Source organism: Aptenodytes forsteri, unplaced genomic scaffold, assembly GCF_000699145.1.
Source record: "Aptenodytes forsteri isolate BGI_AS27 unplaced genomic scaffold, ASM69914v1 Scaffold201, whole genome shotgun sequence".
Classification (NCBI taxonomy): domain Eukaryota; kingdom Metazoa; phylum Chordata; class Aves; order Sphenisciformes; family Spheniscidae; genus Aptenodytes; species Aptenodytes forsteri.
The window spans coordinates 537,988-544,166 of record NW_008796209.1 but is presented as its reverse complement, the minus strand read 5'-3'; the positions used below and the strand labels follow the sequence as shown (position 1 = coordinate 544,166).

Below are 6,179 nucleotides of genomic sequence, written 5' to 3'. Positions count from 1 at the left end.
GCACCCCACGTTGTGCTGTGGCAGCTTCAACATCACCGCCTGTCCCATGCTGCCTGCTCCCTGGTGGTGACACGCAGCCCCTGCCCCAGCCCAACCCAACACGGCTGCCTGCCGGTCAGAAAGCCCCACGAGCTCTTTCTACCTTGTGGCAGCACCAGATTTGATGGAAATGGAGGTCCCAGACTCTTCCTGCTGCAACCAGGCAGGCACCTCCTATGTCTCCGCTCTCCAGTCCCAGCCCATTTCCACTTCAGGCAGTTCTGTTCTGCCGCACTGAACCTCGCTGTGGCTTGAGCAGGAGACAGGATCCTGCTTCACTTCCTGGCCTAAAAACTGCTGTCTGCCATTGCTACGTGCACCTGAACAATTACCCCACCCGGCGGGTGAGCAGAGCTCCTCTCCCTTTCACCTCCCCTACACAGGCACAAGATGCAAGGGGAAGACAAAGGACCCTGCTGAACCACACTCGGGTGTGATACCTGCCAATATCTGTCAATGAATGAATTTAACAACTTAACAAGATGGATGAAAAAGAACTTCTAAAAGCTCCGCTTCCCTCCCCATTCTGCCCTTCCCCAGATCTAGCAGGGCCCACCACAACCAGTTACATCACTTGAGGGTTATAGCAGAAGCTAGCGAAGCCTCGGTCCTGATCCAGGATGAGTCACGGAGCTCAGGAGACCGTGCAACTTCCTTCTGATACCATCAACCGTGTCTAACACAGGCTAAAAATAAAGATGGGCCAAAACTGCAGGGCCACGTCTTGCCTCAACACGAAACTCAGCAAAGCTCAGCGCTGCTGAAAAAAATCACCTGAGCAGACAGAAACCAAAAAAGTGCAGAGAGGCCAAAAGCCTTAGGTGTACCAACAAGGGAGAGGCCGGGAAGCCTCACCCTGTGGTGGGCTGGAGGATGGCAGTGGCAAATGCCAAGCATCCAGCCGTACAGAGCGGGCCAGAGCTGGGCTCTCGTCTCACTTGGCTGTGGGCTTTGGAGTATTTCCACACCCAGAGGCTTTGCGGAAGACTGTTTTCCGCACCACATGCGCCCACCCGAGACAACGGGAACCAACTGCTGCAAACAGGAGGGATGCTGCATTTTTGGCAGGGAAAGGCTGGAAAGCTGCAGCCCGCTTCCCACCGCGCAAAGCGTGGGCACCCACAAAGCAAGGTCCAAAGGGCGCTTGGCGCTAGGGCTAAAAAAAAGGGGTCACACATACATCTGATATGGCTTAGACACTTTAGGTAAGTGAGGAATTCGAAGTTCTTCCTAATCCCTGGGACACTATGCCCCGGCAAAACCTTCACACACGAGGATACAGGACTGTCACATAGCTCTTAGGCAGGGAGCCGCAGGATCGCACACAAATAGGAGCTCAGAGGGACACCGGCAATGTTCGGAGACCTAAAATTAGCCTCAGCAGATGATCCTCTGCTCCATTCTTGGGAGCAGCGAGAACTGAACAAGGATCCAGCTGTCCCAACACTCCCATGAACAGGATCTTTGAATGCCCGACCTACTTGCAAAAGAGATGGCAGGGCAAGGAGGGGATTCCTCGCATAACTCCAGTGCCAATACTCACGAGGAACCCAGGACCCCATCTCTGGGGCGGCGGGGCAGCATTTCCTTGGGGTTTCCAGTGGAAAGAAAACCTACTCCTAGATCAGCTGGTCAGACCAAGGGGGAATGGCAGCCCACACACGCTAAGAGGAAGCTGAAGGACATTAGGCTGACCACTTTCTGTTGAAGATATAACCTCCACTTTGCCCAGTCTTTGAGTTTGCCAGCAAAGCATTCCATCCCATTCCCGACAGAGGCACTGCAAGTCCGTCCAAGGGTCTGCAAGCTGTACCGGCTTCCAGATTACTGCCAGCTGCACTAAACTGAACCAGCATGGTTAATTTAGCCTGAATACAAGTTCGCTGATGTCACCTGGGTTACGCAATATCCAAACCAGAGAGAAGAGGTTCATGCCATGACCAAGTAATGGGAGAAGCTGCTGCATTACACATATATGGGAGACTTGCTGTCCCTGGAGGTATCAAGCTATTTGGTCAGCAAGGGGGGCGGGGAGGAGAAAAGTGGATCCAACATGGTGTGCCTTGTGTTAAAATGCCTCTTGTCAAAAGGCAGGGGTGCCCTGAGAGGATGCTGTGAGCTTGGGGGACTGGGATCTGCAAGCAGCTCCAGCAGAACCGAGGGCAAACCTTTTCTCTGGTCTTAGCCACATAACATGTCTCTTTTCCATCACTAAGAGAGATACAAGATCCCAGCACGGAGCAGGCATTAGTGATTGCCACGGCTCAGCTGGATAAAGGGGCTGGCTCTGCCACCACTGCGTTGTGTGGTTGGGAGTCTGCAGCACGCAGCACTGACACGAGGGAAGGACTTCTCCCTTCCTTCCCTCCTTTTAACTTCCCAGGTAAATCTACCCCTGCCTCACTTGCTGTGGGTACCACTTCAGCATCAGGCTGAAGGACGAGATGGCCTGAGGCCCAGTCTCCAGCTGTCTCTGGACTGGCCCCAAACTTCCCTGGCAGACACTTCAGAGAAAGAGCCACGCAGCCTGGGCAGCCGCGCGTCCTAAACAGCGGCTTCCCTATGTAACCTCTCCTGGCCAAATCGTACCTGAGCCCTGGGGCGAGAGAAGGGCTCGGCCTGCCCTCCCAGAGGCACAGTGCTGATGAGGGCTCCCTTCCTGGTGAGAGCACACCGTGCAGGCAGGGCGGGCACTGCTGGATCCCAGGCAGGCACGCAAGCTTCCAGGCACAGGGACGGGGCGGGAAGCCCACAGCCATCTCAGTCTGCTCCAGGCTGGTTACCTCAGAGCAGCGAGGGCTTGACCTTCACATTTCTTGACAGTGGCAATACAAAGACTACCAGTCCTCCTGAAACACTTCACTGTCACTCTAAGCCTCATACACCATGGCCAAGGGCCTCCTCGAGCTACAAAATCCTGGGAAAATGCAGGCAGAGCTCAACTGGTTCTGATAGAAAGCAGGATCACGTCTGCCACGAGCTCTGGGTGAAGTCTCAGCTCTGTTTGTTCAGGTGAGGGACAGCAAGCAGCAGAGACCAGGAGCTGGGAAACGCTCCCATTCAACACTGCTGGTACACAGAAGGACGAGTGCAGCAAGCAGCACAGACTGCAAGTTCCCAAGGGCTTAAAACACACTGCCCTTGAGCTCCTGACAACTGCGTGCAGGGTTCAACAGTCTTAACAACACCGGTCACACACATCCAGGCTCCCTTCACCACGCTGCCAGCAAGACGGGAGGCAGGAGCACCCAGCAAGCCCGGGCTGTGGGCGCACCTGACCTGGGTGACACCTACTCTACAGAGCTGTCCCTGCGGGCCAAGGGGAGGAGGGCACGGGGTTCCCCTGCTTCTTCACACAGCCCTGGTGAAGGAAGAGAAACCGGCGATGACTGAACGGGTGCTAACCTTGGCGTAGGGCTGAAGCAGGTGGGAAAGGGAGCTCTCGGCTGTCAGCACCCACAGCGTCGTCTTGGGGTTGCTTGTTCTGGCTGTCTTGGGTCACCTGGAAAGACAAGTGGACAGACGCACGTTCAGCTCAGCTGGGAAATACCCTGCCCACCCAAGAAGACCTTCCAAACACTGGGCGGGCAGTAATTGCTCATCCAAACCAGGCGAGTCAGTGGCCTATGCACAGAAGCAAGAGACCCCGAGCACCCCAGCACCTCGAAGATCCCGCCATGTCTTTTACCAGTGCTGAGGCCGCCCCTCCAGCTGCAGCCCTGACTCCCTCCTGGGGTTCCAGTTATCACCCCAGTTCCCTGTGTGACTCCGGGTGGGTGCACGGTTGGTTCCCCAGAGAGGGCTGCTAGGGTCGCTGCCACCGTCCCCCTTCCCCGGATTTCACTGGGAAGCAAAGTCCTCTCTGTGCCCTTGGCTTTGCTCTTCTCCACCCGCGCAGCTGTATGTATGCTGCTCCACCACACAGGCTTTGCCGGTACTCGAGCGGGTGTGCTGGCGTATGGTTTATCTGCAAGAACAGGCTCTGGCTGTGGTCCCCACAAACCACCCACTAAACCGCCCCACGGGGACGTGAAGCCAGGGCAGGGAGGGCCCAACTCTGCTGCAGGGAGACACCGCTCCCAACAACCCAAACAGACCAAGCCAAATCCAATGCCGCAGCGTTTCCCAGGCTACAGCAAAGGGGGAAAATGACAACTGCTTAATAGAAATCTCCGAGAGGCCTGCCAACACCGTCACAAAGACGTTGTTTAAGACTCCTCCCTGGGCTCTCAGTGCTGTAATTACAGACTACTGGAGATCACACTGTGTGGGGGCTAGGTGCTCGTGCCCAGCAGGTCCTGAAAACTGGGACAACATCAGCCTCCCCAAAACCAGGTCTGACACTCCCCCGGCCTCAGGCACGATGAGCAAAAGCTGCTTAGGGGCAGTCCCCGCTCCCCAGCCTGCCCTCCCGCATGGGTACCACCCTGCGGTACCACTGGCAGCACAACCCAGCTCCGACCAGAGCTGCAGCACCAGCGAGCAGAGCACTGCAGCAGCCACACTGCCGGTCGCCCAGAAGCGCAGCCTTTACACCGTGATGCAAGGAGGCACCATCACACTAGGTTGCTGGTGCGCCGGTCCTTAAAACAGTCACGAAGGCACCCAGAAAGCTGGTGCTTAATGTCACCTGCACCTACACAGCTAGCAGGTCAACCTGCACCGGCCTCCCAGGAGAGGCCCCACCTGGAAGCTGTACCAGCTAGTCACCAGGGCTATATTTTTGGAGAGCTTACAAGCAGAACAAGCCCCAGTAAGTGTAGCATGTGTATATGTAAATATACATATATTTAAAACCCTCCACCAAGTTCCCTGCTCTATCACACTACCTTTCAGAGAGGCTCAAAAGGCTCTAAGCCTGAGCAGTGACAAGAATTGCTTTGGACATGGCTGAAGTACTGCCACCCACATACTGCTGCAGCACAGGAAGCGATGGCGATGTATCCAACGGGGACGGGTTGAAAACACTCCCCAGAAAGAATGCAATTACCCCAAATGGACTAAAGCCAGGAGATCTGGATTATCACCTCAGCTCTTGCATAAAGGGCTTTGCATCTTTGTTCACTTCCAACAAGAAGAATCACAGGGTTGACATCAGCCCTGGCCCGAGACAGGGATTCGTTACTAAAAAGCACTTCCAGCTGAATCACTAACTGCACTTTTTGCAGCACACAGGACTCCTTTGGAGGCTTCCCATCCAAGTATTGTTCTACCATCACACTGCTTCGCTGGGGGGTTGTCCAGGCCACAACACAGGCGAGTATGACTGCAAGCCACTGGCCAGTCCTGAAAAAGCTCTCTGAAACGCAGAGCATGTGAGCTCAGCTGCTCTTCATTCAGGATTCACAACCAGCCGAGGACACTGACAGAAACAGGGGGAAAACATGTTAATTGGCAGCTGGCCATTCACGAGGCCAAGCAAGCAAGACTATGAAACAGAGGAGCAAAGGCAAAACGAGGATGAGGATTTGCAAGGACACTTCCCGGTCAAAGAAAACCATGTTTAAAGCAAACCTCAAACTTTGTGAGACCAAGTTCTCTAGAGGTTATATTGACCTGGCTCACTTGCTCACGAGCAAAAGCAAAACGGAAAAACAAAGGAACAAGCTCCAGGGAGCAGAGCTGCTAGGCGCTGCAGACAGAAGGAAGGATCAGAAACATGCGATGGTGTTGCCAGGACGCAGGAACCCACACAACCCACGGGAAGAACGTGGTCCCTGGGAGTGATGTGCGGTGGAGAGGCATCAGGCAAAACCCTCCCACAGAAGACTCTCACTGCCAAGTAACCCACGACACCCTCCACAAGCCATCTGTTAGCATACAAATGTCACCCTTCAGGATTTCTCCCGCGTTGCCCTTCACACCTGTCCTGCTTCAAACCTGACTTACTAATTCCTCCAGCCATGGAAGCCTCCGATGATTTGATTAGAGCTACACTGAGAGCGTGCTGAGGACACCACTTTTCTAACCAATACGGCTTCACTTTCTCCTTTCACATCTGTGGTCGCATACCTACGAATGACACGTTTTCTTATTCTGCATCCAGGAGGTGTCCTGGCCCCCAGGCACTGTGCATTTCCAGACAGCACACGATGGTGCCTACCAAATCTAGCCGGGGACAAGCGTGGGCAGGCCCAGGC

General features: G+C 54.9%; 1 protein-coding gene across 1 annotated transcript in view; it reads right to left on the bottom strand.

Annotated features, from left to right (window-relative positions):
* The window catches only part of FAM214B (family with sequence similarity 214 member B), a 55,103-nt gene extending 50,009 nt beyond the window's left edge, over positions 1–5,094 (bottom strand). The window contains exons 1-2 of the mRNA XM_019474372.1: positions 5,030–5,094; positions 3,445–3,541 (exon numbers count right to left, since the gene is read on the bottom strand). The gene's annotated coding sequence lies outside the window, so the exon portion shown is untranslated. The remainder of the gene's footprint in view (positions 1–3,444; positions 3,542–5,029) is intronic.
* Positions 5,095–6,179: the final 1,085 nt, after the last annotated feature.